The 13,735-nt window shown below is 32.7% G+C and overlaps 1 protein-coding gene across 1 annotated transcript in view; it reads right to left on the bottom strand.

The window, feature by feature from the left end:
• The window catches only part of LOC128989639 (Ig-like and fibronectin type-III domain-containing protein 1), a 148,336-nt gene extending 141,207 nt beyond the window's left edge, over positions 1 to 7,129 (bottom strand). The window contains exon 1 of the mRNA XM_054411592.1: positions 7,016 to 7,129. The gene's annotated coding sequence lies outside the window, so the exon portion shown is untranslated. The remainder of the gene's footprint in view (positions 1 to 7,015) is intronic.
• Between the last annotated feature and the right edge of the window lie 6,606 nt (positions 7,130 to 13,735).

Raw genomic sequence — 13,735 nt, forward strand, 5'->3', positions numbered from 1 at the left:
TTTTAACCATATAAATGATATAGTTTACAATTAGTACCCGAGACTTTATACTTTATACAAAATATCAATAGGCATTTTATTGTAAAAATTGGTTTGATCTAAATGTGTGCTTCAATTAATAAAAAAAAATACACTCGTACTTTTTGTAAGAAGAAAAATCATAACATTAAAATAATATCTTTAAGATCTACCAAAACAGATTTTTCATCCTAAAAATAATTAAAAGACGAGATCTTCACGCGAAAAACAAAGCTTAGCTTTTTCCCTCTATTGTAAATGGAACCGTCCCGTGTCAGAGGTGATTGTTGAAAAGAGAAAATGGAAAGTGCGATAAAGAAAGGAGAGATAAACCGTAGATTAATGGTTACTGGCCGAGTTCACAACAAGACCTCGTACCTGGTTAAACACTGGGTCTGTTGTTAACTGTGGGTTGGGCAGTTACAAAACCAAAATGTACCCATAATACTGAGATGTCTAAATTAATTCAAATAAACGCTTGACGAGTGATTTTATATTTTTGACAAACTAAAATGTTTGTCAAAAATACCTATAACTTCTGTCTGTAGATTTATAAAGATACATTCATACTAGGACAACATTTTGCAAACAATCATTAACCTTTTTGCTAAAGAGCATCATTAATTGTTGTTCCACTGTCAGAAAACATCATCGTACATACACGATATAGCTTGGAATAGAACCAGTGATCTTAAGATTATTTTTAGCGGCATAACCACTAGACTGCCCAAACTAGTGGTAACGATATAATAACAAGTACAATACAGTAACAAGTTACAAGATGTTACTAGGATGACTTAACGGGATGATCTGGGTGCTCTTGGTACCACGAGAGTAATGCAATCCGTCGCTAATAGAGCCACAATAGACGAGAATTGTGCTTTACAATGGGTCTGTGGTATCCTCCTCACTGCGCTTCAGAGACTACCACAAGATGCTGGGATGGACCCATTATAGCTCATTTAACTTATTAATAATCCAAGTGTTAATTTACCATACCAGCTGTATAGCAAACCTGTATAGTGAATTGTTTGTCGATTTGATGTTGTTGCGTCATGACCAAAACTTGTTCGCGAATAGTATGAATTACAATAGTTCATCGGTGTTATGTCTTTGCTGCCATGAAGTATACACAAATTAATGTTTTTTATTTCAAGAACCTAATGTTAAAATAGAGGTTCAACAAACAGATGATATAAAATCTTTTTGTGTTCCAAAGAAAATGTATTACTATTTTGCGAATACGGAAAACCATTGGTTTTTCGATCACGCTATTTCGATAAAATTAAGCAAACATTTAGGATTTTGGACACATTTGATATGCTTGAAAAATGATTAGTTTATTCTGAGTTGCGAGCCCATATTGTACAGCTACTCGATTGATTAGATATTATTAATATGAAAAGAACCCAGAACTCTCCATGGAAGAAGGTGCACTTGTAATTTTAAATTAGTTAGATTAGCTATTTTTAAATGAAAAGTTTTAAATCTTTCTAGCCCACAATTTCATAGCATGATTTACATTATATCCTAATCCGTCCCGTAGGTGAACAGGGGAGTTGTGCGTTTATTTACGATGGAGATTTATTTAACCCTAAATAATTGAGTTATTGTAAAAATAAATCCATACAATCCTGTATTCCAAACAGAAAAAAACAACTAAAATAATATATTCTAAGTATTGGTTTTATATTTATTTTAGCCAATAAGGATGACGCACTAATGTTGTTGGCCGTTTAGACGCTTATAATATATTTTTCTAATTGAATTGAAGCTGTTTTGCGTCATGCAGCCAACTATTAACCAAGTTCAGTCGATAACTCTCACTAATTACACTCAACTCTACGTATTGCGTTTCGGATCCGCTTACAATGAACCTAATTAACTCAGTTTGGTTTAATTTGTTAATGTTGAAGTTTAATTAATAATACAGCTAAGTCTTTGTTACCTCAACCACATTAATGGTAATAACTGGAATCTGCCAGTTTTAATCCAAAATAAATTGGTAATAGACTCTACAGATTTACACTGTAAATACATTATTATAACGTGTAGGTATTGGGTATTGCTTTTAACGTATATTTCAGTAACAACTGTTTGATGAAAAAAATACAATAATGAAAGCCATTTAGAGCTATCAGAGCTTAAATTGTTCATTTATAACTTGCCGGATTGATAATTATTTTTATTACTCACTATATTTGCACACATTTTTTTCAATTTAAAGTAGATTCCTTTAAGAAGTTTTGGATATTAATATGCTTTTAGCTTATTAATTAGGAGTGTAAAACGTTTCCCTTGTAAACAGTGCTATTTTTACAGTTTGTTTTTGGAATTTATACCTACACTTTTATCTTGGGAACTTAAGAAAACCAAGTGCATTCGTAACAGCTTACAGCAATAAAATTAATAATAAAAAAAAAAATGTATACTGCCCAGTCCAATGACAACTAAGTGAAAGCAACCTTCACACTTAACAATGCGCTCAAGCATAAACGTAACCAATCGGCCACGAATGCCACGATGTCGGGTCGAACGGTCAAATACACTATTTTGAAATCACGTTAAACTGTGTAACGCGCCTTATCATTTAGAGGAAGTTCGCGAACAAAATGACAATTTGTGGAAACCTGAGTTCATTTCAGACCAACGAGTAACACATGGCAAGCGAGGTGTACATAAAGAGTAAACCCGTTGAGCGCGTTGACGTACGCTTCAACACTCTAGGATCAACGCTGGAACGAACCTTGTGTTTTTGTTGGTCTTTGAAATGCAAACCCGAGTGAAAACCGGCGTTAATTATATTCGGTGTTTGTTTTCTAAACGAGTTGGTAGAGCTTTATAAAGTAGTGTGAACATAAATTTTAATGGATCGTTTTTTTTTGAAAACCTTCGCTGGTGGTTAATCTTGTTTGAAAGATGAAAAAAGGGTAAATACACTGGTAAATAATCAATTGAATCATAATTTGATATGATGCTTATTGGTTTGGCTTTGTCTTTTGGTCCCTTTTCCACTGCGAAAGATATGCGGTACGAAAATCCAAAAAATGTGTTGGTACCTAAAAATTATTAAAAAAAAAATGCAAGGTTTGGAATTTGTAAGTAATCTAAAAATTTACAATCTTAACTCTCTTGTGATCTTACACCCCCATCTATGATATAATTACCTTATACTTTCTTAATTCGTCTACATCAACCATTATATACCACTAACATATGACCTATATATTTATACCTTTAATGTCAATACTTATTAATTTTAATAAAGAATATAAATAAAATAGTATCATTGCACTCTGATAATACATTATTCCTTATTTGCAAACTAGACTAGAAACTAATTTCAATCATAATTAGTTGTTGTTATTTTCAATTCAAAAGTCAAAAACAATGTTAATTAGTAACGGTACATTTTACTACAATATAAAATATTTTTGGTAAATATCATAGCTGCAAGCTCTTTTAAAATATCCTTTAATAGCTTTTTGTTAGTGTTTACGTTCGTTTTCTATTTTCCGGCACAACAAAGCAGGTAATTTTTAATCCAGAATACTCTTTAATGTTTGACTTTGTATCCAATATGTTTGGGATGATACCTTGAATTGAGTAGTCGATACTATAAACTGTTTCAACACATTGTTAAATGCAACTTCTCTTTATTTTGTTGAAAAAAGTTGATTGTAAAAATTCCAATTTATAATTTCCAAATTTAGAAATTTTATTTAAACTTGATAAAATGAAGTAACTTTACCATTTAGTTTATAGCTTTGCAAGTCAATTCACATTGGCAATGCTAATGCAAGATGTTTTGTGATGTTGTTAGTTTGATATTTTTAGCTTTGTAAGTGGTAATTTGCATGTTCACAACAACAGCCACTGGGTAACCCGCCAGTAAAGTTATTTAAAGCACGAAAACTACGAGGAAATCCCTTGTGTTTCAGTAGTAGATCTAAGGTTTCATATTACATGTTGAAATATGAAACCAAAAAGTGAAACATTGCTATCATAACTGTTAACACTTTAACAACAACAACAAAAAAACTAATTGCATGTATTGACCCTAGTATGACCTTAGATAATACCTACTCCAGAATGTAATAATGAAATTAAAAACAAAAATATTGATAACATAGAACAAATGAGAATTAAAAAAAAATGTGAGAATTAAAAGTAATGTTGTATACTGTGAGAGCTAATGTAAACATAACAAGCTCAACGAAAATGTTAAGCTAGAAATCATAGACCAAATAAATACCTCTAAATAAAATAAATAGACTAAATAAATAGATAAAAACCTAGTGTAGTGGTTAGTGAATACTGACAGATAAAATAGCTCAACATCGTGCTGTATAATCCTGCACTACCAAACAGGTAATTCTATGTGCTACACTCTAAACACAACAGCTGTTGTTGAGTGTAGTGGTTAGGGAACACTGGCAGATAAAAAAGCTCAACATCGTGTTGTATAATCCTGCACTACCAAACAGGTAATTCTATGTACTACACTCTAAACACCACAACTGTTGTTTAGTGTAGTAGTTAGTGAACACTGATAGATAAAATAGCTCAACATCGTGTTGTATAATCCTGCACTAACACACAGCTACAACTATGTGCTACACTCCGAACACCACAACTGTTGTTTAGTGTAGTGGTTAGTGAACACTGACAGATAAAATAGCTCAACATCGTGTTGTAAAATCCTGCACTAACACACAGCTACAACTATGTGCTACACTCCGAACACCACAACTGTTGTTTAGTGTAGTGGTTAGTGAACACTGACAGATAAAATAGCTCAACATCGTGTTGTATAATCCTGCACTAACACACAGCTACAACTATGTGCTACACTCCGAACACCACAACTGTTGTTTAGTGTAGTGGTTAGTGAACACTGACAGATAAAATAACTCAACATCGTGTTGTATAATCCTGCACTAACACACAGCTACAACTATGTGCTACGCTCTAAACACCACAACTGTTGTTTAGTGTAGTGGTTGGTGAACACTGACAGATAAAATAGCTCAACATCGTGTTGTATAATCCTGCACTAACACACAGCTACAACTATGTGCTACGCTCTAAACACCACAACTGTTGTTTAGTGTAGTGGTTAGTGAACACTGACAGATAAAATAGCTCAACATCGTGTTGTATAATCCTGCACTAACACACAGCTACAACTATGTGCTACGCTCTAAACACCACAACTGTTGTTTAGTGTAGTGGTTAGTGAACACTGACAGATAAAATAGCTCAACATCGTGTTGTATAATCCTGCACTAACACACAGCTACAACTATGTGCTACGCTCTAAACACCACAACTGTTGTTTAGTGTAGTGGTTAGTGAACACTGACAGATAAAATAGCTCAACATCGTGTTGTATAATCCTGCACTAACACACAGCTACAACTATGTGCCTGCTCTAAAACTATTGTGAGTTACGTGGTAACTCTTGCTACTGCTTTAATTTAGCAGATGAATGATAGGGCTAGTAGCTAGTGTGCTGTTATGATATTTCGTTTTCGTTTGTATTTTTAACAATCGCAACATTGACTTTGATCCTAAAACGATAATAGCCTAATAAATTGGTTTTAAAATAATTAATAGATTAATGCAATTACTTTTCTTAAGGTGCATGTTAAATCGTGTTTATCGCTAAATATTATAATTCTTTTTTAAAGCACTATAGGTAATGCATACATTTATTTTTGTAAACACAAGGAAATCAACAAACATAATTCTATTACAACACTTAAGCCATTATATTGAAAGCTAATACAAAAAGATTACCTACCTAGATAAATATTTTATAATTAATATCTAACCTTGTTTTTACTAAACAATGGTGTCCTGTTTTAGCAATAAGTACCACAAACAATACGTTATACACATGTTGTATGAACAGCAAATAGCCTTTGGCAAGTAATAAAATACAAATGTCAGTCTAGATTGAAACACCCATGTTTATGATATGACACTGGCTTTTGTGTTTATACAATCAGTAGTTTAATATAAAGTGAGATTCCCCGGGTATATTAGCACTTAGAATTAATACATGAGATAATCGTTGCTACTTGCTTTTATTATGACCATTTGCTAGGCAGATTGTACAAGCACATGTGCTACTCTATAGTTCTCGATTTGAAAAATGTAAATTATTTTAATTGAAACATTTTCAAATTGTTGCACTTCCGACTGAAATTTTCATTAATAACAACATTTGTTACATTGGTCGTAAATAGACAGTCATAACTTTAATCTCAGATGTATTTCAATGTATAAAATAACTGAAAGCAATGGTTTGGCTTGTTTACATTTCGTATGAAACTAGCTCGCATGTTGAATATGAATAGTCTGTAATATGAATAATCTGACAAAAAGCTCATTAAACAAATAATCATTCTTCAAAAAATATTTTTTATGAAATTCGTATATACCCAAAACTAGATATCTGTAGATGGATATTAGACGAACGAATTTATTAACACTTTAGCCTTTATGAGATCATTTATGAAATTACAATGTATTATTAACTAATTGGCAGTAGAATGAAAAAAATAGTTACATTTAATAATGGAACTAGTTTGCTACTAACTCATTAAGAGTTAATAGGAATATGATTATACATGTATGTTTTCTCAAAACACATAGCCTGGTTATGTTAATATATTTTTTTAAATAATATAACAAATTTTAATGATTTGACCATATTTAACCGAGGCAGTGCAAATATTCATTTCACATATTACATAAAGCTACATTAATACAACTAGACAGGTAAACATTGTAAAAATAATCGTAGAACGCTACACAATTCGAAATGTTATGTTAAACGAATAATTTACATTTCAAATTAATCACGACCAGAAAAAGAGGAAACTCAAGAAATTATAAACAAAATTGGATTTTTCTACACATACAACGTTTAAATTGTTGTGTAAAGATCATGTGATACTTTATAAATTACCTTAAATTAATGACTCACCTTTGGATCCTTAAGGTCACGAATATCCGAAATAATAACGTCCAGCTAGGTAGAGCAGCGCGGTGCGGTACACAGAGCTAGCCGCGTTCACGCACCCACCGTCACCGAAGGCAAGACACTGACTGAGGCGCTACAAGCCATCAGCTGTGAGCGCGCATGCGTCACCTGTCTTACGGCATTGTTAAACAGCTGATGTGCAATTAAATATTCCTAAGTGCTGGACAGTGTGAACGCGTTTGTCGCAATTGACCTTGCTACTAGTTGAGAAACACGGATGGATATTCTGCTGTCATATTAGCGTTTGATAAAACTAAAATGTTTGGGTTGTAAACTGTCTTTTGATAAGGTTAAAATATTAATAACACATAGAATATAATGATGGCTTAGACAGGTGGTATTTGGCCTATACAAGTTTTGACGTTTTATTTTGAATTTAATCGAAACAAATAAAAAGAAGAAAAATTATGACACGATTATGAGTATAAAGTTGGAAAGAATTAATTATACAAATAAATAGAGATTCATTATTTCGATTTTTTAATGAATAATCTATTAAATATAATAAGTATGACTTTTTGGACCACAACAATGATTTTTAAACAGATGTTACTTGTAGACTTTGGTAAAATTGTTAAAACAAGTATTAAGAGCATTCACTATTAAGAAAAAAATATTATGTTGAATTTCATACTTACTTAATTACTATGGCTTCATACTTACTAAATTTAATAGCTGCATTCTAAAAATTTGATGTTTTATTTAATGTTAAATGTATGTACTACACTACTTTACCATTGTGTGTGAAATATGTCGTTATCTCTGTTGTCCATCATCGATATCAGAGTTTTTCATCGTGAAAACATCATTTTATAATTTGTTTATCGAGATTTTACCTGCAAATCGAGAGAAAAAAATACGCATGAATTTAACAGCAACAACAATATATGAACTAATTTATCTGAATTTATGAGCTAAACAGCAATTTTTCCTTAGTCTCTATCCGTACGTACTTCAACTCCCTATGGAAGCAGGTGATTTTATATTATACTTTTCAGATGAGTACAGTAAAATAAAATGACCGATTCCAATGGGGCTATTAAAACAATTGTATAATATATTAGTGAACATTTTCATTAAAGAAACTACCCATATTTAACATTACAACGATCAGAGTTATTAAATTTGTAGACAGAGAAACAGAGTAAATCAAAACTAATTCATTTCATTCAAAAAGAAAACCTTGCGTGAGTGCCAATATTATGTTTTTACAAGGAAAATCAAATTTTAGTAGACAATCTGGTGCGACTGTTATAAAAGTCCTGTATAAATCTGCATTCGGGGCGAAATCTAGGCGAAAGTTTGTTGACACACGTGATGTAACTCCCGCCAAATTCTGGTCACGGCCAAACTTCCTGCCGCAGTTTTCTGTTTAAATTCTTTACCTAATTAACCGTTTTATTTTTCAAATAAATTGTTTATAGTATAGACCTTTAAATGAAGTAAACAACTTTGACATTTGTTGACTAAAGATGTTCTCGATAATGTAATAACTCAGATGTGGTTATTACGATTACTACTTTAAGGCATATTCTTCATATAATCACACTTTATGCAAATTTCTTAGACTCCTTTGCTTTTGTTTTTAAATATTTCTTAGCTATAATGTTAAACTAATAATTTCACATAAACATAGTATAGATATGTGTGGTACTATGTCGTGTTTTTTGAAATGTCTGAACATTTCACATACGATTTGAAATGAAAGTAAACAATAATAGATATATTTAAAAAATCCACAATGGAGCTGCAAGATTAAATCACTATTTTCATTAGAGGGACTTTAACGTGCATAGTCAGAACGGAAGTCTATTGTTATGAATACAGAATATACCCCGTCAACATTTCTATTCTATCTCAAGTGAAAAATGAAATATAGAATAATCGATTTATTGTTTCATATTTGTTCTCATTTAAAAAAATTAAATATAGACGGTCTATAAATATTTAACAATATTGGAAAACTTTGTACTTTTAAACTACGTTTTCACGGAAAACCGTAAATTAGTGATAAAATGGAAATACTTCCTAATCAGAAATCAATTACGAATGTAAAAACACCTACAAGGGCCAATTTTATTTACAACCCATAAACGTGCCAAAGAAATCTGGAAATGCCATCTCACTGCATGGTTGGTTAATTAATAGCAGTTCCCATCATACGATGCGACGTTGGAATGATAAGAAGTAAACTGGTCAGTGGTCAAGCGGTCAGGTAGGTTTGGTGAAGATGGTAGATTACCTTGAGCCCTTTATACCACGGTCACTACTCACTACTCACTACTCACTACCCGACCTAGCCAACTGACTGTTGAGAATAGTGCTGAAATTGGTCAACATGGGTTTGGGAAGCAAATTAAATAAAAGTAGTCTACCATTTTGTGGCTTTGGCACAGTACAGTTAAACTCAACAGTTAACATAGCTCAACCCACTTAAAAATTAGAATTAACTTATGTGGCTACATTCTCAGTACCTTATTTAATTAGAAAAACAATACAGGGTGATTGATATAAGTGTGCCAGCCGTTTTATTCGAAAACTATAAGAGATATCAAAAAAAGTTAAATGTTAAGTGCCTTGGATTTTTTATTTAAAAAATTATAGTCAAGTCTAAAAAGTCATTTTAGCCGCCATTTTTTCAATATGGCCGCCAACTTTGATTTTTCTTACGGAACACCCTGTATTTTATGATGTATTCTAGTAGAAAAAGTAATTATAAGACGATTTTATTCTTGTGATTTTTTCATAAACCTAACCGTTTCAAAGATAATAATGGTTTAAGTTGTGAAATTTTGAATGGTTTTCGAACAAAACAGCTGGCATGCTTGCTTAGGCCTTTATCGAAACTCTTTCTCATGCAGAAATTTCAAAACTTTAACCATTATTATCTTTGAAACGGTTAGGTTTATGAAAAAAATCACAAGAATAAAATCGTCTTAAAATTACTTTTTCTACCAGAATACATCATAAAATACAGGGTGTTCCATAAGAAAAATCAAAGTTGGCGGCCATATTGAAAAAAATGGCGGCTAAAATATTTTTTTTTACTTGACTACAATTTTTTAAATAAAAAATGCAAGGCACTTACCATTTAACTTTTTTTGATATCTCTTATAGTTTTTGAATAAAACGGCTGGCACACTTATATCAATCACCCTGTATGAACAAATTAAAGCCCAGCGAATAATTCTATCTACTTGCTTTTGTCTTTCAAATTATAGGATTAAAATGCTGGTTATAATAATACATTTTAATAAAAATAATTTCAGTAGTAGAGAATTTTGTTGAAAATTACACTGGTATACTTAGTTACATCAAATGCTTAGTGAAATATATATCGTTCAATTGACTATAACCTACACGAGTCAATTCAATAGTTAGTTTTACATATCACGATTTAACCTGGGATACTATGGTTGTATCTGGGAATACATAGCACAGCTGATCACTGGTACATAAATACTTGGACAAATAATGTGCCATAACTCTGAAATCACATTGGCATTGATATTCCAATCACAATAGTGTCCTTTGTAACAGATCCATAAATCTTTCATTTACTATCATAAATGAGTATCATAACCGTTAAGCCTTATCAGTCATGTGTGGTGTGTAGTATTATGCGAGTGCTAAATACCTTTGTTCTGATCAGTCGTTTATATTTGCATCAGTGATTATAATCTACGAATGTTACATAATCAGTAATATACTGTATATATATATATACATTGAATAATCAGTATTTAAAGTCAAAACTGATTATACTCTCAGTACAATTTCACAGAAAAATATACAACACAAAACAACAAGATGAAGTACCCAATTTGTAATAAGTGTTACAATGCTATCCTTATATATAATACGTGAAGGCGATTTATACAAAACACTACTCCTCCGTTAGTAATGGACGGATTTTTACAAACGATGTGTCAAAATAAAGTATTTTTTGTGTAGACGCCCCCTTTCACCAATTCCTGTAATAAAAATCCTCGGGCTTTGCCCCACAGGCCATCAAAGTTGGAGTTTCTCCCATAAGGTTAACATGGGGGAATCTAAATATTTAATTGGAAACTTTGTCCCCACTAATTTGAGAGAACGGCTGGGCGTAGAAACTTTGTAGAGGTGTCCAATGAAAGATAATCCTCAAATAAATTAATCGACTGATAACTGACCTAATATATATATTACTTGATCTGGAATCAAAATAAAAGTTTACTTATTCGTAAACAGGCTAGATCAACTAAATAGCTCGTCATATAATACACTAAATAAGTATTCCATTACCAAAAATGTAGATGGATTATTCTATCTAAAATGTATATAGTTACAAATGCACCCCAAGAAGGAAAAAAATATCTAAATGTATCGAAATTCATAATAATACGATTCGTAATAACAATGAATGGCAATACTTCTCAATACTGACAATCTAGATAGCATTACATGACTGGTAATTTGAGCACTTAAGTAAAATTTTCTGATTGTTATATACAATTTAGGTATTTGTTAAACAACAATCCATGCATTTAATTTTTTTTTCGAATTTGTTTTAATGCATAAATTCACCATGTTTTTGTTTGGCATATGTTTAACTTTGTTAGCTTGATAGCAGGCCAAATTGTCTTACCTTCTGAATTGAATAGTGGACAAGGGATTGCACTATCCTTTACTACGTTCCATTTCCAATTAAAAACCAAGAAATAAAACAAAAACACGAATTATTATTAAGGTAATAAAGTAGCAAAGTAGCATTAAGAGTTAAATACGATAGTCAAAAATATTTATGGATAATGTGGTGCATGCGAATTCGGAATGTATTTAATGTATAATAGTAGTGGCTGTTTCCCTGTCCTCTTTATACGTCTTATTCTTTTAACAACTCTCCAACAAAAACGCTGGATTAAGTATAACATCAAATGCTGTAGTATCATAACATTGTAACCGAGCCCGCCGTCCTGGTGATTGCTGGAGTCATCCCCGTCAAACTTTTGGCGGCAGAGAAGAAGGCAATATATCAGCGGCGTGGAGAGGACCAAGCGAGAAGCGAGGAGCGCGCCCGCACCTACCGGCTCTGGCAGGAGAGCTGGGAACAGGAAACACGGGGACGCTGGACCAGGTGACTGATTCAGCAAGTCCAAACCGTAAGTAAATCGGCCTCACGGCGAGGTGCATTTTTACCTCACCCAATTTCTGACAAGTTACGGATTTTTCTGATTCCGGTCGTACCTGTTTAGCATGGGTAAAGCTGTGTCACCCGATTGTATCTACTGCCCAGGCACACCTGACGATGCGGAACACACTTTTTCCCACTGTCCACGTTGGGAAATGCCCCGCCTGGAGGCTCAACACAACATAGGACTCCTGTCGGTGGACACGGTCATCCAAATTATGGCGGAGGGTGAGAAAATTCGACCTATGTGTCACTTTTCGTCCAGGGTATTCTCCGCACCAATTGACCTTGATCGAGATGCGGTCTAGGGTATAAAATAACAGTATGCCGGAAATAGTCGGAGCCCTAGGGCTTAGGTCACATGTTGGCCTGACTTGATGAAATGTGACAATCAATCACAGGTCTGTGTCCAACAGAGTAGAGGGTGTTTTTTAGTGAGTAGTCTGATCCTCAAAGGAGTCACAAACTACAGCTTGGCCACCTGTGTAAATGCATTTACCTCCACTCCCTTAGAAAAAAATGTATCATAGCATCAGAAGAAAGTCCAAAAACATGATTATATTGACTCAATTAAGAGTGCGCTTTTGTTTTAACACCTAGTCGTATTTGTTAATTAGTAAATAATTATAATAGCACATTAAATTACGTTTGCACATTTGTGCATTTTATTATACGTTTTGTCTTGTTATATTTACGACGTGACGTTGAGGTTGTTAACGACTGAAACTTCAAGTCACTGCCATCAAGTTGAAGGTTGATATTATGAAATATTCATCGCTAATCCGTCAGGTTTAGAGGAGTGTAAAGTACGAAGTATACCAACTGATGTTACGACAGTAATATCTTAAAATAGTACAATAAATATTATTTAGAAATTTTAAATTTCATCTATTTTTACTTTTTTTCCCTATATAAAGTAGGCTACAGTAAAAGGAGAAAGTATTTATTGTTTACGTACAGATTTGCGAGTTTTGAATGGAAATATGCATTTTGGGCCCCCTTAACCCCAAAAGGGATTGCTTAAATAATGTCTGTGAGTGTTTGGATTTGTATGGAGCTATAGAGTACAAACTGTGATGCGTTCGTGATGATAATTGGTATTTGTGTTCTAATGCATAGTAGAACTATGTCATTTTTAATTTGTTTACCAATATCAATTTCAAACTTTTTGACCTGGAACAAAATAGGCCCAACCCTTATTGCTGTAAAAACTCCTGTCCCAGAAAGATTGCAATATTTTTATTTTTCCACAATCCCAACATTTTAAACGATAAATAAAAACACCGGGACACCATGATAGTGCACACACAAGAAATTTTATTAATATCAGCCTCCATGTGTAGTCTGTAGCTCTGTAATGTGATACATACGTCATCTAAACCTAATTTTAACGTTAAGGTAATTGGATAAAGCATGTCTCAGTTTAATGATACCATTTGTTTCATTCGTAACGCTGAAAGAAGTATCGTAGGTATTTTAACTGTTTACCTTGG

The sequence above is a fragment of the Macrosteles quadrilineatus genome, unplaced genomic scaffold (assembly GCF_028750875.1).
Source record: "Macrosteles quadrilineatus isolate MER2022 unplaced genomic scaffold, UCM_ALF_1.0 Scaffold_3__2_contigs__length_128488019, whole genome shotgun sequence".
Lineage (NCBI taxonomy): Eukaryota > Metazoa > Arthropoda > Insecta > Hemiptera > Cicadellidae > Macrosteles > Macrosteles quadrilineatus.